Source organism: Amblyraja radiata, chromosome 6, assembly GCF_010909765.2.
Source record: "Amblyraja radiata isolate CabotCenter1 chromosome 6, sAmbRad1.1.pri, whole genome shotgun sequence".
NCBI lineage: Eukaryota > Metazoa > Chordata > Chondrichthyes > Rajiformes > Rajidae > Amblyraja > Amblyraja radiata.
In genome coordinates this window covers 55,063,882-55,088,266 of record NC_045961.1, presented here as the reverse complement: position 1 = coordinate 55,088,266, position 24,385 = coordinate 55,063,882, and the positions used below count along the sequence as shown (strand labels likewise).

The window sequence follows — 24,385 nt, the reverse complement described above, 5'->3', positions numbered from 1 at the left end:
TATTGCCCACCGCAGTGTGTTTACATAACTGTAACTCTTCAGACTGAGCACAACGATGAAAATGTAGGCTTTCCACAAGCAAAAGTTTGGATAGACAGAAATTTTCCATGAACATGCACAACATCTAGTGAGCAACACAATTGTAGTTTAGAACAGTCCTTAACAGAATTAAAAGTCAATTGTCCAAACGCAGTTTTTATGACGTGCGCATTAATTGCCTCTTCTGAAGTTTTTAAGAGGATGGCTTTTTTTCCCCCACAGAAATGAAAAAGTGGGCGGGTGATCATTAATCACAACTATGCAAATACAGACAAAATATCCTGTTCAATCAGTCAGCAGCTTTAACTCGTTCCGCCTGCTCCTTGCTGCACACAGGCAGATACTGCTCGTTCATAGAAAAGGATGGGATATAATAAAAGTCTCTTGACTGAGAGGATGATCTGATGGGAAGATTCCCTTTAATCGGCCATTTAACCGTGAGTGGCTTCTGTGATATTTCCTTCTGTATCTTCTCAAACTATTTGAAGCATTTGAAAAGTTTATTTTTTGTGCTGTCACTCTGAAAGCAGCAGGAATGTAATGTTTTGGCAGCCTCTATAAAGACGCCTTGATTAGTTAACCATGCAATGCTGAGAACAAATAAGTCTCTCTTAGTTTCTGCTTCTTACTATGGTAGCTGTGCAGAAGGTGGTTTGTGGCAGCACCAACATTAATTGAATACAAAACAACTCAACATGTCAAAAATGATTCCAAATGACTGATGCTTATGTTTGCCCCATGATTTTATGTTTGAAAGATGCTGAATATGAATTTTGAAATGCCTTATCTTAAAGCTTCAGTTCAGAATGTTCCCTATAATTTTAATACATTTGCTCTAACTCACATACTGGTCTCAATCCAAGTCAGCAATCACAACTGACCATTACTTTAACGTGAAGATAAACACAAAAAGCTGGAGTAACTCAGCAGTACAGGCAGCATCTCTGGAGAGAAGGAATAGGTGATGTTTTGGGTCGAGATCCTTCTTCAGACATATTTAGCTTTCTAAAATCTATTGAGCAAAAGAGGATCATTGTCACTCGTTGATATTTTTAAATTATTTGACGATGTATCATGTAAGAGACAGTACATTTGACTCAGCCAGTTTGTGTTTGTATTTATCCTCCACAAGATGGGTCCTTTCTCGTATTGCGTGTCTGCATATGGTTATTTATACTCACTTATTTAATCCTTTGTTCTGTTGACTCAATCTTTGCTTCAATTGAAATAATAAATAAATTGCATTTTAAAGCATATTTAACAAAATATGGGCCAACTGGCATATTATCACGTACAATGTTTGAGAAATGTCAAAACTACGTGTTCCAGGTTTCTGAAGCCTACTCTCATGTTTCCATATTGTGGGAGTCCAGAATTAGGCAATTTGTAAAGCTTCACAGGACTAACTCCATAAGGTGCTCCAATTGGTTTACAGTAATGAATTATTCTTTATGTTAAAAACTGCAGCTCATTAGAAATTTAATTATAGAATATGAATAAATATGAACAAAAATCACTAATTAAAGCCTAATTTTTGATAAGGCTCCACCAGTGCACATGAGCCGGGTCTCTGGTTCATTGGTAGAGCTGCTCTCTCACAGCGCCAGAGACTCAGATTCGATCTTGACCTCAGGTGCTGTCTGTGTGGAGTTTGCACGTTTTCCCTGTGACCACAAGGGTTTCTTCCGGGTCCTCCGGTTTTCTGCCAAATCCCATAGATGTGCGGGTTTGTAGATTAATTGGCCTCTGTAAATTGTCCCCAATGCGCAGAGTAGATGAGAATGTGAGATAACATTGAACTGGTGTGAACAGGTGATTGATGGTCGGCGAAGACTTGGTGGGCTGAATGGCCTGTTTCCATGCTGTTTCTTTAAACTAAACTAAACTAAACTAAACTAAACTAAAGTAAACTAAACTAAAAGCCTGAATGAAATGATTCTGTTAAAGCAAACTCAAGATACATTTATTTCTGGCGGTCAGTCCCTTAAGATGTAAGAACAGAATTATTTTTCATAAAATTGATTGTAAGTAGCCTATATTATGATTTTAAAACAAGTTAGTGGTCAGTCACTACACTGGTCTAATTGTAATGCCATTAGTCCTGGAAACTACCCGTCAAAAAAAAACATGCTATTCACTAAATAACAAAAAAAAATTTGGATTAAGAATAGTGCTGCCTGTGCAAATTAGTATAGATAAATAATCAATAATCTATGGATTGGTGTTGTTTCAGTCTCAGAGAGATAACTGAAATGCCGTCAGGGAAATGTAGTTGGTCATCAATGATTAATGCATATTGTCATGTTGGACTGAAATCTTGCACTCTTTGCTTCATTACATTTGTGAATCAGACAGAAATGTGAAAGACCCTTATTTATTGTGCGTAGAGGGATCATGAGGTCCAGGTCCATAGTTCCCTAAAAGTGGCAGCACGAGCAGATAGAGTAGTAAATAAGGCATATGGTACGTTTGTCTTTATCGGTCGGGGCATTGAGTATAAGAGTCAAGAAGTCATGTTGCAGCTTTATAGGACTTTGGTTCGGCCACATTTGGAGTATTGAGTGCATTTCAAGTCACCCGCTTACGGGAAGGCTTTGTAGAGGCTGCAGACTAGGTTTCGTAAGTTCATACGTTATAGTAGCAGAATTCGGCCATTTGGCCCATCAAGCCTACTCTGTCATTCAATCATGTCTAACCTATCATTCCCTCTCAATCACATTCTCCTGCCTTTCCCCATAATCCCTGACACCCTTACTAATCAAGAATCTGCCAATCTCCACCTTAAAAATATCCATTGACTTGGTCTCCACAGCCATCTGTGGCAATGCCTTCCACAGATTCACCATCCTTTTACCAGTTTGCCGCCTGGATTAAAGGTTATTAGCGATAAACAGTGGTTGAACAAACTTGGATTTTTCTCTGGAACATCAGAGCTAAGTGAAGACCTGATAGAAGTATATAAAATGATGAGATGTATAAACAGGGTAGAAATGCTGAATACTATAAGGCATAGCATTAAAGTGAGAAGGTGAAAGCTTAAAGGAGATGAGCGGGGTAAGTTTTTGACGCAGAAAGTGGTGGTTGCTTGGAACACGTTGCCGGGAGTGTTGGTGGAGGCTGATAACATAGAGGCATTTGAAAGGCTTTCAGATAGGCACATTGAAATGCAGGGAATGGAGGGATATAAATCACGTGCAGGCAGATGAGATCAGTTTAACTTAGCATCATGCTCGGCACAGACATTGTGGGCCGAAGGGCATGCTCCGGTGCTGTACTGTTCTATATTGTATGTGTATACTTTACATTCACTATCATAAGGTTAAGAGAATACATTTCTGAGCTTTTTGTTGGAGATTTTCTAATCAGCCTATTCTAGATATCGGCATATCCCAGTTCACTGAATTATGTTACAAATACATGTAAAATTGCTCCCTAGAAATTCTAGTGCATTTTTATTGAGATGGTGTGCCAGCAAACTTCCATTGGAATTGAAACTCGAGATCTTTGACACACCAGAGCAGTGGTTACATATTTTTGCAGAAAATGTGTTGCCTTGTCCTTCACCCCTGAGGCTGACTTGGGATCTTGGCCAACTTGGGAGGTTGTGCCTATGATTGCGGGAGAAGGCACCTGAGGACAGCTTATAATGGAGAGGTTTATGGCAGGGTTCAGTGGATTTTCCGTTGACAGGTGAAGCCAGGAGCTGGTTATGGGGGTGGAGCTGGGGCCAGGAATCTCTGGGGAACTGGTGAACAGAAGGTTAGAGACGGTCATTAAGTCACACAGGCCACCTCGTCCATGCCGACCAGGATGCCCCATCTAAGCTAGTCTCATTTGGCCCATATCCCTCGAAATCTTTCATATGCTTGAACCTGTCCAAATGTGTTTTAAGGATTGTCCCAAGAACAAAGAAGCAGGGGATCATACATTGTTGGAGTGAACCAGGAAAGAGGGGTTCATAGGCTACAAGAAGATCAGGAGAGGGATGGCATGGAAAGAGGGTTCATCGGCTTTAAGAAGATCAGGAGTTAATTTAGTGTAGGGGTGAAAGAGAGAAAGAGAGAGATCCCAATGATGTCTGTATGTATTTCACTTATCTTGGAGACCTTAGATCTTGACACTGATGATGGGTAGCGACCTGAAACATCGACTGTCCATGCCTCCACAGATGCTGCCTGACCCGCTGAGTTCCTCCAACACTTTGCGCTTTGTGTCGGGGTGCTCAGCAAAGTGTGTCCCCAGGACAATGATGTTCAAGTTCTGCATTACTCCAGAACAAGTGGAGCACAGGGAAGATATCACTGTGATAATGCACACTGACATAGAAAGTGAACCGGCATAGGGATTACTCCTGACAGCAAATCCCAGGTTGTGTTTTGCAAACGATGCAAATCAACTCAGAAAAGGTCTTCATCATCTCAACCATGAAAAAAATGTGCAAAATGCAGAGTGCTAGAGTAATTCAGTGGGTCAGGCAACATCTGTGAAGGGACTGGATAGGCGATCCTTCTTCATTGTAGTGCTTGACCCAAAACATCACCTGTCCATTCCCTCCAGAGAGATGGTGTGCCAGCAAACTTCCATTGGAATTGTAACTCAAGATCTTTGACACACCAGAGCAGTGGTTACATATTTTTGACCCACTGAGTTCCTCCAGTACTTTGTGTTTTGTTCAAGATTCCAGCATCTTCAGTTCCTTGTGTTGCCCTGAAAAAATGGTCTTTTGGTTGCACAAAACTGAAAATAGCAGCTCTGCGGCAATCAAATTTTCAGGTCCACATGGTGAAAGGAAAAGTTGAAAGTAATATATTGTAATTAGACAATGCACTCTTATTATTTCTTTTTTAGTGTTTTAATGCACCGCTCCCCATCCCTTTCTTTCCTACCACTATTAGAGTTATAGAATCATAGTGAAAGAGCTTGGAAAAAGGCCCTTCAGCCCAACACATCAATGCTGACTGACCAAGATGCCCCTTCTAAGCTAGTCCACTTATTAAGCCACTTATCTCTCTAAACGTTTCCTATTCATGTACCTGTCCAAATGTCTTTTAAATGTTGTTATTGTACCAGCCACAACAACTTCCTCTAACAGCTCATTCCATATATTCAGCTCCCTCTGTGGGTGTGTGAAAAAGTTGCCCCTCGTTCCATTAAATCTTTCCCCTTTCACATTAAACTTATGCCCTCTAGCTATCGATTTTCCCAATTCTGGAAAAATACTTTGTACATTCACCCCAAAAGAGAGATGTGGAGGCAGGACAAAGCCTGGCAAATGATAGTTGGATACAATTGAGGGGGGGGGGGGGGGGTGTCAGCCTCCTCCACATATGCTGCCTGACGTGCTGAGATCCTCCAGCACTTTGTGTAAATGTTAGGATGTCTTATCACAACTTTGCAAAACATTGATTTGGCATTGTAAAATGTAGACACAAGGAACCACAGATTCTGGTTTACAAAAGAAGACACACAAAGTGCTAAAGTAACTCAGCGGGTTAATCCACTGATTTACGCCAGCAACTTGTGTCTCTACTGATTTGGCCTCAGTTGCTGTATTATGTGCATTTCTAGACACTACATTATGGAAGGATATGATTGCCCGAGAGAGGATGCTGAACATATTTTTCATCGGGATGTTCCCTGGTTTGGAAGGCTTTGGTTGTCAGTGGAGATTGAATAGAGGGAAGCAAGGGAGGCTGATGGGTGACCTGATGGTGTACAAAATTATGAAAGGCGTAGGTCGGGTAGACAGTAAGAATCATTTTCCTATGTTGGAAGTGTCCAATTGGAGGGCATTGGTTTCAGTTGAGAGGGAGGATTTAGAGGGAAGCAGAGAGGTGGTTTTTCCACAGCGAGTGGTTGATATCAGGAATGCACTGTCAGAAGAGATGATGAGGGAGACAGAATAACACCATGTTAGAGCCACTGAGACAGCACCTGAATAGGCAAGGCATAGAAGGCTACTAATTCAGGCAAATGGATTATTATAGATAGTGCAACCGTTGGCATGGGTGTAGTGGGTTAGAAACATAGAAACATAGAAAATAGGTGCAGGAGGAGGCCATTCGGCCCTTTGAGCCAGCACCGCCATTCATTGTGATCATGGCTGATCATGCCCTATCAATAACCCGTGCCTGCCTTCTCCCCATATCCCTTGGCTCCACTAGCCCCTAGAGCTCTATCTAACTCTCTCTTAAATCCATCCAGTGACTTAGCCTCCACTGCCCTCTGTGGCAGGGAATTCCATAAATTCACAACTCTCTGGGTGAAAAAGTTTTTTCTCACCTCAGTCTTAAATTACCTCCCCTTCATTCTAAGACTGTGGCCCCTGGTTCTGGACTCACCCAACATTGGGAACATTTTTCCTGCATCTAGCTTGTCCAGTCCTTTTATAATTTTATGTTTCTATAAGATCCCCCCTCATCCATGTAAGGTGCGTTTTTGTGTTGTATGACTTGAGTGCATAGAGTCACAGTCATACAGCACGGAAATAGGCCCTTTAGCCCAACTCGTCCATGCCGACCAATATACCCCGAAGATAGACACAAAATGCTGGTGTAACTCAGCAGGACAGGCAGCATCTCTGGATAGAAGGAATGGGTGACGATTTGGGTCGAGACCCTTCTTCAGACTGAGCCCATCTAAACTACATACCCCATCTAAGCTAAGCAATCAGACTGAGCCCATCAAAGCTGAGCATCTGATTTGCCCGTGTTTGGCCCATATCCCATGAAACCTTTCCTATCCATGTACCTGTCGAAAAGACTATTAAATCCTGGTACAATACCTGCCTCAACTACCATATAGTTCCATATACTACCAACTTCTGAATCTTAAGTAGTTCCAAATATTACCGATGTGAGATAACTGACGAGGTACATAGAAACATAGAAACATAGAAATTAGGTGCAGGAGTAGGCCATTCGGCCCTTCGAGCTTGCACCGCCATTCAATATGATCATGGCTGATCATCCACTCAGTATCCCGTACCTGCCTTCTCTCCATACCCTCTGATCCCCTTAGCCACAAGGGCCACATCTAACTCCCTCTTAAATATAGCCAATGAACTGGCCTCGACTACCCTCTATGGCAGGGAGTAGTTAAGAGTAAGAGTAAATGGCAGGGAATGTGATAGAAATGATTATTTCAGAAGTCTGATTATATCCTCAATGAAAACCTACAGCTAAATATTTAAAGATAATAAACATAAAGGTTTTTTTTCAAATATTGCTGTTTGTTCTGCTATCTCTTCATTATTTAAATGTGCTCATACATTGATCTCTTGTAATCAATTTGTGATTAAAAATTTGAAACAGTTGTTATCACGGAGAAAGGCAGAACTTTGATGTGAACTATACTTTGTCAGTTTACTTCAATGGCTACCACAACAAAGGAGTTTTTACGGTGCAAGTGGCTTTTATTGTGATGCCAGGATAAACAGGTTGCCACAATGAAGGTGCAGCCATGTGCTTGACCATGTCAGGTTAATTCATTTCACTGCACCTTCGGGTGCATGTGACGAATAAAATTGACTTTGTCTTTGAATTTGACTTTACCTGGGAATGACTCAGAGTTTTACTTTGAATGTCTAAAAAAAAATGCAGAGCCAGTGTAAAGCAAAATCCTCCACAAGTTTAGTTTAGTTTAGAGGTACAGCGCGGAAACAGGCCGTTCGACCAACTGAGACCATGTCGACTAGCGATCCCCACACGCTAACACTATCCGACACACATTTGGGACAATTTACAATGATACCAAGCCAATCAACGACCAAACCTGTACATCTGTAGAGTGTGGGAGGAAACCAGAGATCCCGGAGAAAACCCACACAGGTCATAGGGAGAAGGTAAAAATTCCGTACAGACAAGCATCCGTAATCAGGATCGAACCCACGTCTCTGGCACTGTAAGGCAGCAACTCTACTGCTGCGCCACCACTCTGCCCTGAGTGTTCTTGCATTAACACTCATTTAGCACAGGAAGGAAAGGGGAAGCTTTAAGGTTGCCCATGAAAACACAAATGCTTTGAGATTTCATTAACTGCACTTAGTCCGCTATTGTCATGACCATAACTCATTTATCTTCATCCGAAACGGCTGGACCATCTGGGTCTCATTTGGTTTGGCTCGTTTCCCAGGGTTCCAGTTTAGCTGTTAGCCTGATTTTCTTTCTCTCCAAAGGACAGGATAGAAATCCTGTAATAATGTACAGTTTGCAAATTTCGACAGATTTAATTTCGACAGTTCTCACTGATCTGAGAAGTGCTTTTATCTTTGCATGTTCCTTTGCAGATGTTAAATGTCACAAGGCAAACCCGCACATCTGGACCTGTGCCAGATGTTCAGAATGAGCAACAAATTAATGGGTATTGTCCCATTTATTTCATCTGAAAGTATTAGTGGCTTACAAATGTGGCACAGTGACATAGACACTACCTCACAGTGCCAGGGTTCCAGGTTCAATCCTGATTTTTTTTTTAGTTTAGAAACAGGCACCGGCCCACCGAGTCCACGCCAACCAGCGAACTCCATACACTAATGCTATCCTACAAACACTAGGGACAATTTACAATTTTAGAAAGCCAATTAGCCTATAAACCTGTACATCTTTGGGTTGTGGGAGGAAGCTGTAGCATCCAGAGAAAAGCCATGCAGATCACAAGGAGAACGTACAAACTACTTACAGATAGCACCCAGAGTCAGGGTCGAATCCGGGTCTCTTGCGCTGCAAGGCAGCAAGTCTAGCGCTGTGTCAATGTGCTTCCCTGATCTCTGGTGCTGTGTGTGTGTGTAATTTTCACGTTCTCCATGTGGCCAAATCAGTTTCCTCTGAGCCCTCTGGTTTTCTTGCACATCTCAAAGATGTGTGAATTTGTAGGTTAAATGGTCTCTGTAAATTGCCCCTGGTGTATAGGGAGTGGATGAGAAAGTGGGATAACAGAATTACCGTAAGCGTGTAATTGATAGTCGGTGTGGACTGGGTGGGCCGAAGGGTCTTTTCCATGCTGCATCTTTAAACTAAACAAGACTTAGACGTGAACATTAGTCATTGCCAATATGCAGTATTTTTTCACATTTCTATTGCAAGTGTACTTTGCAGTCAAATGCCTGAATATTCCCAGAGCTAATAGTTATTTTGCATGGGAGTCCTTTTCAGTCAAAGTCTTCACAACAAGGGTCAAGAATGTTTAAATGTCATATGTACTGGCAACAGAACAATGAAATTGCATCAGCTTAACAGGTCTGTAAACACAGCGCACAGACACACAGCGCACAGACACACAGACACACACACACACACACAGACACACACACACACACACACACACTCACTCACACACACCATGGCCGTTCGAAAGGGGGGTGCGTTGGGTGCGACCGCACCCCCCTTTTTTCCCCCAGAGTAAGAAAAAAAAAAATTGGGAAAAAAAATTAAAAAATTGGAAAAAAAAAATCAGCGTTTCCACTTTGGAAATGGCCAGTTCTCCGTTCTCCCGTCGCCGGGCGGGAGTGGCAGAATCTGAACCCAGCGGCTGCAACCCCAACACCAGACACCGCTGCTGCGGGGCCCGCTCCCCTCGCCTCCTCCCATCGCCGGGGCCCCAAGCCATCTCCCGCCCACACCACTCCCGCTGACCCCCGCTGGGCCCACGCCACCCCCACTGGGCCGACGCCACCCCAGCTGGGCCCACGCCACCCCGCTGGGCCCACGCCACCCCCTCTGGGCCCATGCCACCCCCGCTGGGCCCACGCCACCCCCGCTGACCCCCGCTGGGCCCACGCCACCCCCGCTGACCCCCGCTGGGCCCACGCCATCCCTGCTGATCCTCGCTGGGCCCACGCCACCCCCGCTGACCCCTGCTGGGCCCACACCACCCCCACTGACCCCACGCTGGGCCCACGCCACACCCGTTGGGCCCACGTCACCCCTGCTGACCCCCGCTGGGTCCACGCCGCCCCCGCTGGGCCCATGCCACCCCCGCTGACCCCCCCACTGGGCCTACGACACCCCCACTGACCCCCGCTGGGCCCACGCCACCCCCATTGACTCCTGCTGGGCCCATGCCACCCCCGCTGGGAGGAGATTGATAGATTCTTGATTGATACGGGTGTCGGAGGTAATGGGGAGAAGGCAGGAGAATGGGTTTGAGAGGGAAAGATCTCCCAACTTCTCTACTCAATACTCTGACTGATGAAGTCCAAAGTGCCAAAATACTTTTTGACCACCCGATATACCTGCGACTCGACCTTCAAGGAACCATGCAACCATCAACCATTCCTCTGCCCACCTGGCTAATTGATCCAGATCCTGCTGCAATCTTTCACAACCATCTTCACTATCTGCAAAACCACTCACTTCTGAATCATCAGCAAACTTGCTAATCTTGCCCTGTTCTATGACGTTTCACAGAGTGTTGGAGTAACTCAGCGGATCAGGCTGAGTATAGAAGTTGGGAGGTCATGTTGCAGTTGCATAAGAAGTTGGTGAGGCCGCATTCAGAGTATTGTATTCAGTTCTGGGCACCATGTTATAGGAAAGATATCATCAAACTGGAAAGGGTACAGTGAAGATTTACGAGGATGTTGCCAGGACTAGAGGGCCAGAGCTATAGGGAGAAGTTGAGTAGGCTGGGACTCTATTTCATGGAGCACATGAGGATGAGGGATGATCTAATAGAGTTGTATAAAATCATGATTTGGATAGATATGGTTGAGTTTTTTTGCCCAGAGTAAGTGAATCGAGGAGCAGAGGACATAAGTTTAAGGTGAAGGGCAAAAGATTTAATAGGAATCTGAGGGGTATGTTTTTCACACAAAGGGTGGTATGTGTATGGAACAAGCTGCCAGAGGAGGTAGTTGAGGCAGGGACTATCACAACATTTAAGAAACAGTTAGACAGGTACATGGATAGGACAGATTTGGAGGGATATGGATAAAACGTGGGCAGGTGGGACTAGTGCAGATGAGACATGCTGGGCCGAAGGGCCTGTTTCCACACTGTATCACTCTATGACTCTATCTATCTTTCCCTCTCAAACCCATTCTCCTGTCTTCTCCCCATTACCTCCGACACCCGTATCAATCAAGAATCTATCAATATCCTCCTGAAAAATGTCCATTGACTTGACCTCCACAGCTGTCTGTGGCAATGAATTCCACAGTTCACCACCCTCTGACTTAAGAAATTCCTGCTCATCTCCTTCCTAAAGAAATGTCTTTTAATTCTGAGGCTGTGGCCACTGGTCCTAGACTCTCCCACTAGTGGAAACATCCTCTCCAAATCCACTCCATCCAGGTTTTTACCAGGCTGGGACAGACGGCAACAGCTTCACACCATGTCCCAAAGCTTGTGTCCTGTCCTGCATCACCCAAGTCAGCAGAGATGTTATAGGAGAGGGCATGCACCGTAACAAAGTAGCTCACGATGGTTTCGGTAACATTCAGGAATGTCTATGCATGTCACATCATGAATATTACTGAAGAACGGTCTTGACCCGAAATATAATCTATACCTTTTCTCCAGAGATGCTGCCTGACCCACTGAGTTACTCCAGCACTCTGTGACATGTCACCTATCCATGTTCTCCACAGATGCTGCCTGACCCGCTGAGTTACTCCATCACTCTGTGAAACGTAGCCTATTCATATTCTCCGCAGATGCTGCCTGACCCACTGAGTTACTCCAGCACTTTGTGACTATTTTCCCTTCACCCGTCTGCCCAAGCCCACTCTCCCCCCTCCTTTCCTATGTTCCTTTCTACCCATAAACCTCTCTCTGCCTTTACATTTCACTCCTCTGTGAAATCTGCTCTACTTATCTACATTCATTTTTCTTCTTCACTTTTTAGTCATAGAATGATGCAGTGTGGAAACAGGCCCTTCAGCCCAACTTGCCCACACCGACCAACATGTCCCATCTACACTAGCCCCACACACGCGCGTTTGGCCCATATCCATCTAAATCTGTCCTATCCATGTACATGTTCAAATGTCTCTTAAACATTAGGATAGTCCCAGCCTTAACTACCTCTTCTGGCAGCTCGTTACATACACCCAGCACCCTTTGTGTGAAAAAGCTCTCAGATTCCTGTTGATTTCTGAAATATTGGTCATAAATTTGGTGCATAAATGCTCCAAACTAAGGCTCAGATTGCATCGGAAAGCATCTAAAACCCCTGAGCTTCCAGGGCCCTAGCATCGAGGGACTTCACGCTTCGCGCTCGTGATGTGCGCAGCGCGCACATTATTTCACATTAAGTTTTTTGTCATCCTGTCATGCCACCCCCCTTTTTGAAAAGCTTCGTACGGACACACACACACACGCACGCACACACACACACACACACACACACACACACACACACACACACACACACACACACACACACACACACACACACACACACACACACATCAAAAGTACAATATATTAATAACCGTAATACTAGTGCCAAAAAGAAACAAAGTCCGTAGTGCATCGTTGATAACTGCAGCGGTTTATGTTAGGCACTGTTCAAGAGCTTGATGGCTGCTGAGAAGAGGCTATTTTGGAACCTGGTGGTCACAGTTTTCAAGCTCCTGCATCTTCATCCCGATGCTAGTAGCGAAATGAGAGCGTGGCCAGGGTAGTGTGAGTCCTTGATGATGCTGGCTGCCATTCTGGGGCACTACTTCCTGTAGTTCCTTTTGATGGTGGAGGTCAGTACCTGTGAGGGACTGGGCAGTGTCCGCCACTCTCTGTATTCCCCTTAATTCCTTGGTGTTCAAGTTGCCAAACCAGTCAGTGTTACAATTAGTCTATAGGTCTCTACTGATAGCTGTGTAGAAGAGTGCTTTAACATAAGGCCAAGCTGATATTCTAGGGCACAATGAAGGGAGGGCTTATTGTTGAAGGTACCATCCTTTCGACTAATTAAATTAGGACTCCTTATGTCTGTTGAAAGGGATGGCAACTTCCCATGCATTTTTTCTGTCCAACATTCTTCATTCAACTAACAGATAAAGTGATCGATTTTCTTGGGATTTTGCCAAATGCAACTTGCTGCTGAAAACATCTGCTATCTTCACCGACATGAATTCAGTGACCTATGATTTGAAGCACTAAGAGGACATTTTTGTAGCAATAAAAATCATTGATGATATTGATGCATAGTGGGGCACAGTGGAACAACGATAGAGTTGCTGCCTTACTTCGCCAGAGAACTGGGTTCAATACTGACTACGGGTGCTGTCTGTATAGAGTTTGTAGGATCCTTCTGTGACCGCGTAGGTTTCCGCCGGGTGCTCCAGTTTCCTCCCACACTACAAAGACGTACAAATTTGTAGATTAATTCCCTGACTCCGCTATCTTAAAGAGCCCTATTAAGCTCTCTCTTAAAAGTATCCAGAGAACGGATAATAGATAGCGGCGTTTCGGTTTGGGACCCTTCTTGAGATTCTGAGTCTGAAGAAGGGTCCTGACCCAAAATGTTGTCTGTCCATTTCCCTTCCCAGATGCTATCTAACCAGCTGACTTCTTCTAGCACTGGTTTTTGTGTATGAATAAAATGGTTGTGTTTCAAGATTTCAGGCTAATTTCCAATCAGTGGTACACTGTAGGTGACAACAACGCTGCTGACAATTTTTTTCCTGAGCTTGCAGTGTATCTAATCCATTAAATAAATGATTTCCCCACCTCTGGTTCGATAAGACCTTTTACCTCAGGTTGGATGGATAGGGGGGAAACAATAGACAATAGGTGCAGGAGTAGGCCATTCGGCCCTTCGAGCCAGCACCGCCATTCAATATGATCATGGTTGATCATAAACTTGGGGGATTTTCATAGGTTGACCAAAATTGTTTGGACTAAATGTCTGAACTACCAAAAATCACTTTTTTATATAATTTTCTTTTAATTAAATTTTTTTTTTTTAATTATTAAAAAAGGTGATTTTTGGTATTAATTTGGTATTTGGTATCTGCTTTTAATTGATTTAGTTTTAGAGATACAGGCTATGTGGCCTATCGAGTCCATACTGACCAGTGATCACCAGTGGACTTATTATCCCAGTTTTGCAGAATTAGGACATTGGCCCATTCTCGCCATTCATTCATGGCTGATCTATCTTTCCCTCTCAACCCAATTCTCCTGCCATCTCCCCACAACCCTTGTCATCATTAATAATCAATAATTTGTCAATCTCCACCTTAAAAGTACCCAATGACTTGCCCTCCACTGCTGATTGTGGCAATGAATTTCACATATTCACCACCCTTCGATTAAATAAATTCCTTTTCCTCTCCTTTCTAAAGGTACATCCTTTTATTCTTAGGCTGTGCCCTCTGGACCTAGACTCTCCCACTAGTGGAAATATCCTCTCCACATCCACTCTATCCAAGCCTTTCACTATTTGGTAAGTTTTAATGAGGTCCCCCCCATCCTTCTAAACTCCAGCGAGTACAAGTCCAGTGCCGTCAAATGCTCATCATATGTTAACCCATGATCCCTGGGATCATTCTCGTAAACCTCCTCTGGACCCTCTCTAATGCCAGCACATCCTTCCTCAGTTATGGGGCCCAAAACTGCTCACAATACCCCAAATGCTGTCTGACCAGTTCCTTATAAAGCCACACCATTACATCCCAATGTTTATATTATGCAGCCTTTCCTTTGAAATTGACTTTCTTTTGAAGTTAAATATTGTAATAATTTCATAAGAAAATCGATATAAACATTGTCTTAAGCTGTAGCAAAGCAATAATAGCACCTGAATTACAAGGAGTGGCACATCTCCTAGGGAGGTGGGGTGTTACATCTCAGTCCAACACAATAAAGGACAAATGAAGGATTGTACATCTCTTTCCAAGAGTGAAATATTAGAAAATAAGGAGATATTTTCTGTGAGGTGCTTTGGTGCAACGAAAAAGTAACATTATCCTGTAACATCTCCCTGGGAAGAAGTTAAGAACCATTGCCTATTCAAGGCATTCAGATGATGTCACAAACCATGAGAATGAAACTCAAGTGGTTCCTCAACATAAACGAACCCCAAGATTGAGTTACAGCCTAAGGCTTGCTTATGAATATCCGTCATTGTCATAATACCTACTCCTAGCTGCGTTCCAGGGGGAAACACTCTGTTGAAAGGTGTTGCATTACGGCTTCACAGCTGGCTCTCTGAGATCTTTGGTACATGCGGAGCATTGTAAGCAGGATTAAAGCATTGCATGTCAGGTAAAGAGCATTATTATTTCAGTAATCCGTAGGGTTATTTACTCTGCAGTACACTATAGGATAATAGGTATCTCGAATGTATGGCAAGGCACTGATAATATTAAGAATTTCAGGTCACATTAATGCCATGAATGGGGCTCATGGACTCAGTGAATGTTTGTGCATCACAAGACCTATCGCTGCTCAGGAAAATGCCTGTTTATTTGTTCCTTTCACTTGAGAACACAAGGCAACTCTGAGGTTTATGCAACCTGGGTTGAAAATAATAGGTTATAAGAGTAGGTCCAGAGCCCGATTAAGCAATATCAGATTTGGGTTTTAAGATCTCTGTGCATTGTATGAAGAATGTGGAATGAAAATGGAATGCGAAGGAACAGTAGCCATGATTTAGGATTTAGGCAATGACAGAGCAAGATTCAAAGCAACAATGAAAATAGAGGTGGTATATATAAATTGAACAGAGATAAAGAAGGCTGAAATAGAATGAGCTTTGAGGATGGGTTTGAGAGGTGAAGAGTTTGCCTGTGAGATGAAAAAGCATGATTGGAAAATACAATATATCGATTAGTATAAAAAGCTTTAAGGTGAGAGGGGCAAAATTAAAAGGAAACTAGACTAAGTGGGACCCGTGGGTCCCTGTCACACAGGAGGCCTGGTCCCCCAACGCAATATTCCACCACTCTCCCATAGCCCCCAACTGCACAGGCGCAGCTCATTTCCCCTCATCCCTAGCACTCTCTCCCCCTCCTCTTCATCCTCCTTCTTTCCCCTCTCCTCCTCACCTCCCCTAATCCTTCCCTCACCTGTCTCTCCCTCTCCATTCCCCTACCCTCAGTCACTCCCTCCCTCCATAACTCCTCTCCCCACCCTACCCCGCTCCTATCCCTCTATCCCCCATCTCCCCCACTCCTCACCTCCCCCAATCCCCTCCACTATCCTGCTTCACCTCCCCCACTGCCCTCCTTTCCCTATATTACCCACCCTACCTCCCCCACTTCCCCTTCTCTACTCCCCCCTCCTCTCCCTCCATTTCCCCTCCTCCCTCTTCTTTTCCCTCTCCTCCTACCCTCCCCCAATCCCTCCCTCACCTCTCCTTTTCCCTACCCTCAGTCACTCCCTCCCTCCCTCCATAACTCCTCTCCTTTCCCTACTCCCCTCCTCTCCCTCTATCCCCTCTCCTCCCCCACACTCCCTCCTCCCCTCCCCAGAATCTTGAGGTTGCCGCTCCTCTCTCTTCATGCGTGCCCCAGAGAAACTAACCCTGCTGGGCCTCAACACCACCCTGTGTCACTGGATCTTGGACTTTCTGACAGAGAGACCGCAGTCAGTCCGTGTTGGCAAGAACACTTCAGGCTCGATCACGCTGAGCACCGGCTCCCCTCAAGGCTGTGTGCTCAGCCCGCTTTTTATGATTGGTTTATTGTATTTTAACATTGTGTTTTACCTGCTTTTAACTATTTATACTGTTCCATCAGGGACTGGATTGTTTTTAGTGTTATTATGTGTGAAATGTTTTAAATTTCATGTGCGATGCTCCGCTATTCCCTGGGAAATGTCTTTTCATTTTGCACTGTACAACTGTTGCTTGCAAGATGACAATAAAGGTTGATTGATTGATTGAGAGGAGCATCAGCCGTCGACGCCCTTAGAGCCAGGCCTCGGATCCTTGGCCCCGCCCGGAAGCACCAGCATCTACGGTCACGCTGGCATCTGGGTGGGGTGGGAGGTGTCGGGGTGGGGGGAGAGCTTGGAGAAAAGATGGGGGAAGAGCCATGGGGAAGAGGGGGGTATCATGGGGGAGGGGGGCAGGAGCCAGCGAGGGGAACTGGAGGGGAAGGGGCTGGAGCTGTGGGGCGTTGCGATGCCAGTGCGTTTGGGACGCTCTCCTCCACCAGGATCAGACTCTCCGCTTTTCCTTTGGCGACATCTCCAATGCCGGGCCGGGCTGGGCCGGGCCTCTTCCGGTCCCTCCGAAAATTGTGTCCGGTTGGAGACCTCCGCCGGCCACCCGCAGTGTCCCCCTGTAAAGACGCAATGACGCCGATAGGTGGGGACCGTACCGGGGAGTGACAGGAGAAGAGACCAATCCACGCGGTGCTGATTGGCAGGAGAGGAGATCGATCTGTGCATGCGCCGTTTTTACGATTGTTAAACCTCACTAACTTTTACAATATACCACCGATCGGAACAAAACTTGTTGCACTCGCAGCACAGGAGAACGGTGAGTGAGCTGAAGAAAAATCGTAGCACTATCCCGTACCGTTTTTGCGCAAATAGAAAAACCCCGCAAACCGGAAGACCACAAGATCAGAGTCTTAGTTATGTATAGATGTGCAGGGCAATTTTTTTACGCAGAAGATGGTGGGTGTAACACACTTCCAGGGGAAGTGGTGGAGGCAGATAGGCTAGTGGCATTTAGAGACTTTTAGTTAGACAGGTGAACATGCAGGGAATGGAGTGATGGGTATTATGTGCAGGTAAGGGAAATTCGTTTATATTAGCATAATTTTCAGCACCGATATTACGGGCTGCAGGGCCTGTTCCTGTGCTGTACTTTTCAATGTTTGTGAGGAAATTTTAGATTAATATCTGTTTAATAACATCGTTTAAAGTGTGATCGAGATAGTTTAAAGATTATTTACAATGGGTTTTTTTACACAGAGAGCGCTAGGTCCTGGAACATGCAGCCGGGAAGGGGGGGGGGGGGGGGGGGTGGGGTGTAAGCAGATATGAGAACTGACAGGGAATGGAGCGTTACAGACTGATGGGATTAGTTTGACATCATGGTCAGTGCAGACATGGTGGGCCGAAAGGCATGTGCCAACGCTGTATTATTCTATGTTTTATGATTCTTTACACTATGAGCCTGGATTGTTAATATATTTTTTGTTAAACTGAGAGAACTTATTTGAGTGTGGTTAAAGTTCTAGGATGTATCTTGGCCGAGCTAACCAAGAAATGGTACAACTCGCCCTAAATGTAGGTAAAGAAAACTGATGCAGTGATTGTAACGTACAGCTTACCAAACAGGGTTATGATGACATTTACAGGTTTGTGCTTTTAGCTGGTTTGCTTGATTAACTTGAGCACATTTGGCTGGGGCTGAAAAGCAAATTGCACAACAATTTGTCCTTACGATGGCAACATTCCCACATTGTTACGATATTTTCTTACTGTGTTCTTTTCAAAAGGAGACATAGGTTGCTAAGATCAGCAATACTCTACCATATGAATAGGCCCAACTGACTGCCCATTTCCAGATGATTGTTTAGGTTATGTTACAATTGAAGAGCACATCTGATTATCCGATAACATAGAATATTTATAAGGTAGACACAAAATGCTGGATTAAAGGGCCTGTCCCATGAACATGCGACTCCATACGGCAAGCGCGACCTAAAGGGCCTGTCCCACGAGCATGCGACCCCATGCGGCAAACGCGACCTAACGTGGTCCCTTGAGCCGTACGGGCTCGCGGGGCCGGACCCACTTCGATCGCTGGAGCCGTATGGAGTTGTGCGGAGCTGGTCCCAGCATCTCCGGCAAGGTAATAGATTGAACAAAAAGTTTCCCCCGGCCCCCTCCCCACCCACCACATAAAACAAACCAGAGAACATTAAAACAAACTTTTAAAACACACCAAAAAGAAATAAAATAGACGAAAAGACAGACAGACTGTTGTCGAGGCTGCCATCGTCAACGCTCCCTGATGGAATATATATGTCCTATTAAACAAAATCTTAGACAGTGGGGGTTGTATGGACATTTGTTTTTGTCACTAAAATATGTTGCCTCCCAATAGTCCACAATTAAAGAAACAAAATCCACCTTCAAGGATTCCTTGTTTTAGAAGAGAATCAAGTGCATTTAATTGTGCAACACAAAGTGCTGGAGTAACTCAGTGGGTAGGGCAGCATCAGTAGAGGAAATGGATAGATGACATTTTGGGTTAGGTCCCTTCTTCTGACTGATGAAGTCTTGACCTGAAATGTCAACCAATCCATTTCCTCCATAGGTGTTGCCTGACTCACTGAGTTTCTTCAACACTTTGTGTTTTGCTCAAGAACCCAGCGTATGTAGTTCCTGTATCTCTCTGCATTTAATTGTCTTATTTACAGTCAACAGAACAATGGAATTCTTACTGGCTGCAACATAACAGGCCTGTGTACGCACTAACACATAGGGAATACATTATAATCAAAAGTATAATAGATGAAAAACCATAATAGTTCAAGGACCAAAATCTGTAATGCAACCAACGACATAGCCCAAAGAAGATCATAGTTGCAGTGGTTAGTGTTATGAGTGTTCAGGAGCTTGATGGTTGAATATCTGCCAGGTTCTTATTGTAATTTTCTCCACAGTTGCCCAACCTTTATTCTTCCAAGCACTGCATGTGCCTTTCAGTCACAGGACTAGCCTTGCTAATTTCATCTAGACATCATGATCAGCAAGATGATCTTCTAACAAATTTAACTCTGAGCACGATGACCTCTCTAATGGTTATGTTGACTTGTGGGTCTCAATTCCTGAAACTGCTGGCCCCATAATGATTTAAAAGATTGTAGTGTTATAGTATTATAAACCATGTGCAATACAGGTTTCAGAATCTTATTTAGGTGCAACCAAAGCAAAGATTAAAATCAAAATGTTGATTTGATTATAATTTAATCAATTATTCAATTAATTGATATTCAGAAACTATCAGTTACAAGTTTGCCCTATTTCAATTATTCTACCACTATTTATAAATGTAAATGTGCTTTAGTAAAAAGATTACAGAAGGTTTAGCAAATTTCTGCTCTGATTGAAGAAAAGATCTGAGAGTACAGGTTCATGGTTCCCTGAATATGGAGTCAGGTGGACAGTGGTAAAGAACGTATTTGGCATTCTTGCCTTCATTGGGAAGGGTATTGAATACAAGCGTTGGTACATCATGATGCAAGTCAATCGTGAAACAACATTTAAAGTCCTGTGTGCAGTTCTAGTCACTCAGATTTAGGAAGGATGTCATTAAGTTGGAAAAGGCGTTTGGGCTTCAGCAACAGGGTGAGGATGGGTCGGCTGGGACTTTTTTCTTGGATTGTAAGATGCTGAGGGGCGAACGTAATGAGGTGTACAAGATCCTGTGGAGGATGGATAAAGTGAACATTCACAGTTTTTTTCCAGGATGGAGGATCCTAAAACTAAAGGACATATCCTTATGATGAGAGATTTAAGAGGGATCTCAGAAGCAACTTTCCATCCGAGAATAGTCCGTATCTCGAATGAGCTGCCAGAGGAAGCTAAATACGGCATTTGGACAAATATATGGAAAGAGGGTAAAGGGCTAAATGCAGGCAAATGGAACAAGCCCAATATGCCAACTTGGTCAGCATGAAAAAACATAGAACAGTACATCACAGGAACAGGCACTTTGGTCCACAATACCTGTGCTAATGCCAAGATCAACTCCTATTTGCCTGTACATAATCCACATCCCTCCATTCCCTGCATATCCATGTGCCTATCCAAAAGCCTCTTAAAGGCCACAAACATATCTGCTTCCACCACCACCCGTGGCAGAGAATTCCAGGCACTCACCACCCTCTCTGTAAAAAAACGTGCCCCGCATATCTCAAATGCCTATTTTCTGTGCTGTACAGCTCTATGAGTCTGTAAAAGATAAAGGTTTCTAAGCTTTTGTTACAGTTTTTTAAATTTAACAATTATATGGAAATGTTATAGAATATGGAAATTTTATAGAATTAAAATAATCTCACCTGATAGTGAAAATACCCCAAAAATCTTAATGCTGTAAAACAGCAGTGTCATTTATCTTGCTTTCATGTTTATCTTGCATCATGTTTAAGAACAGATTAAAGTTAAAACCTCTTCTAAATGTGGACAAATGACACATTATTTGAACCTTTGTGCATCAGAGTCACCTGAAATGTGGTTTGAATATAACAGTGATTGTCAGTGATTGTCAGACAACCAAAAGACTAGGAGAAGAATTTGGCCAGTCAGCCCATTGAGTCTATTCTGCCGGCTGATCTATATTTCCCTCTCAACACGATTCTCCTGCCTTCTCCCCGTAACCTTTAGTGTCCTTCCTAATCAATCTCTGCTTTAAATGTCTTGGCCTCCACAGCTGTCTGTGGCAATGAATTCCACAGATTCACTACCCCGTGGTTGCTGTTTATAATTATTCTATATACCAAAGATAGAGGGTTAATTGTTCATTGAATTATCTAAACCAAACAGCAAATTGCTGCTATTCTCTATCTCAACTCTTCAGAATACAGATAAGGGCGGAGATTGCAATGCCCACTTACTGAGTCCTTGGCCTGATATCTGTTGCTTGCATCTGCAAAATTGCTGTGGTGCAAACTGCTTTACTTTTTGTAAGTTTAGTTTAGTTTTGTTTAGAGATACAGCGCTGAAGCAGGCCCTTCGGCCCACCGAGTCTGCGCCGACCAGCAATCCCCCTATACTAGCACTATCCAACACACTAGGGACTATTTACAATTTTTACTAAAGCCTAATAACATAAACCTGTACGTCTTTGGGTGTGGGAGGAAACCTGGAGCACCCGAAGAAAACCCACGCAGTCATGGGGAAAACGTACAAACTCCGTATAGATAGCACCCGTAGTCAGGATCGAACCTGGGACTCTGGCACTGGAAGGCAGCAACCCTACCACAGTGCCACCATGCCACCCTAGTAACGTACAGACCCACTTATGAGTTAAAGTTTGATTATTCAATATGCCATTTAAAAACACTTGCCAAATATATCTCTTTGCTATTTGTTCTTAACTCTCTGATTGTAGGAAAACTTTCATGTTGAAATTCTGAATAGAATTTTGCACGAAGGTTGGCTCCTTGATGTCAATTTACTGTGCCAATTTGTACCCAAAGGTTTTGGTGGCTTTTCCACTGCTTACCTTATTTTGCAGCAATTCAGGATCCTCCCTGTTTGTCTGATGCTTTTGATTTTATGTTACATATGAAAATGGAAATGAATCTAAAGCCAAGCAATTTTGTAAGACTACAATGGCCTTTGGTTAGTTGACTGTTAAACGCAGATATGTGAGGCATATGTACTGATGCTTGATAAAATTAAGTTTGCAGTAAATCACTGACTACAGGGTGAAGATTATTTCCGCATTATCATCGTCATTGAGATAAAATGCGGAATTTTACGTTGTTGATATATTGGGTGGAGGAGAGCAACTGTTCTGCAGTGTGTTTGTAAGTGGGAATTTGGTTCAAGCATTAAGTTGACATTTTATTTCTGACTATCCCACTAATTAGACTGAACAGCCATTTCAATGAAGCACTTAACTCAATTATGTAGCCTCAATATTGCAAACATTATATTTAAAGTCAGAGTCAAACAGCACGGAAACAGGCCAATCTGTTCATGCTGACCAAGATGCCCAATCTAAGCTAGTCCCATTTGCCCTTGTTTGGCCCATATCGCTCCAAACCGTTCCTATCCATGTACTTGCCCAAGTGTCCTTTAAATGTTGTTATAGTACCTGTCCTCACTGCCTCCTCTGGCAGCTCGCTCTACATACCACCACCTTCTGTGTGAAAAAGTTGTTCCTCAATTACCTATTAAATCTTTCCCCTCTCACATTAAACCTAGGCCCTCTCGCTCTTGCTTCCCCTGCCCTGGGTAAAAGACTGTGCATTCACCCTGTCTATTCTCCTCATGATTTTATACACCTCTAAAAGATCACCCCTTAGCCTCCTGTGCTCCAATGAATAAAGTATTACACTGCCCAACCTCTCCTTTTAGCCCTGGCCCTTGAGCTCTGGCAACACCCTCATAAATGCATAGATAGGGTAGACAGTCAGAACCTTTTTCACAGGGTGGAAATGTCAAAGACTAAAGTGCATACCTTTAAGATGAGTGGGGAAAAGTTTGAAGGAGATATGTGGGGCAAGTTTTTTACACAGATGGTGGTGGGTGCCTGTAACGCGCTACTGCAGGTGGTGGTGGAGGCAGATATGATAGTGATGTTATAGAGTCTTTTTTTTAGATACGTGGATATGCAGGGAATGGAGGGATTTGGATAATGTACAGGCAAAGTAGATTAGCTTAACTTGGCATCATGTTCACCATGGATATTGTGGGCCAAAGGGCCTATTCCTGTATTGTACTGTTCTATGTAAATATTTTTTTCACTCTTTTCAATCTAATGGCATCTGTTCTATAGCAAAGTGACCAAACCTAAATGGATGGAGTCTGGAAATGATCGCAGAACAGTAGAGGGGAAACAAACTAGATCATGGACATACCAAACTCGCCTATAATTCAGTGATATAATGCTGAGGGCCATTCAGTCCACTGGGTCCACTCTCACCATTCAGGCTCATCCACAGCAATCTTATTTTATTCACCCATCCTCCCATCAGAACCCCCAGTTTACATCACCCACCCACATGTCAGCGTCAATTTACATGGCTGATTAATCTGCCGACATGTGGGAGGAAACCCAAGCTGTTCCAGAGAGCACGTTAGTAAGTATTATTTAATATTAATTAGTAAGGGTGCCAAAGGTTATGGGGAGAAGGCAAGAGAATGCAGATGAAAGATAGATCAGCCATGATTGAATGGCGGAGCAGACTCAATGGGCCGAATGGCCTAATTCTTCTCCTGTGACTTATGAAGGTGTACTACACACAGACAGCACCAGAGATTGAATTGAACCAGGTTGCTGGAGGTGTGACACAGTAGTTTTACTGACAGTGCCTCTCCAAAGGCAGTGCCTCTTCCTCTCCAAAGAGCGAAGAAAGTTGCAGATGACATCACAAATGTGTGTGACGATGGAGCAGCAGAAGTTTGAGTACTGTGTAACTCTGTTCTTGGATTCAATGCAAGCAGTTTAAAGATCTACAGGAATTAAGGATCATTAAGTTCCTTTACCTACATCCCGTGTGTACTAACATAGAACAGTACAGCACAAGAACAAGCCATTCAACCCACAATGTTCGTGCTGACCATGATGCCCATTTAAACTTCACATCTGCCTTCATGTGGCTTTCATCCCTCAACTCCCTGCCTGTTTATCTGTCGTTGGTATTATATTAGCTTCCACCATTTCCCCTGGCAGTGCGATCCAGGCACTTACTTAGGGCAGCACG

General features: G+C 43.8%; 1 protein-coding gene across 2 annotated transcripts in view; it reads left to right on the top strand.

Annotated features, from left to right (window-relative positions):
* Positions 1-344: 344 nt before the first annotated feature.
* stard13 (StAR related lipid transfer domain containing 13) overlaps positions 345-24,385 on the top strand; it is a 363,098-nt gene continuing 339,057 nt past the window's right edge. For both annotated transcript variants that reach the window (XM_033022887.1, XM_033022886.1), the window contains exon 1: positions 345-476. The gene's annotated coding sequence lies outside the window, so the exon portion shown is untranslated. The remainder of the gene's footprint in view (positions 477-24,385) is intronic.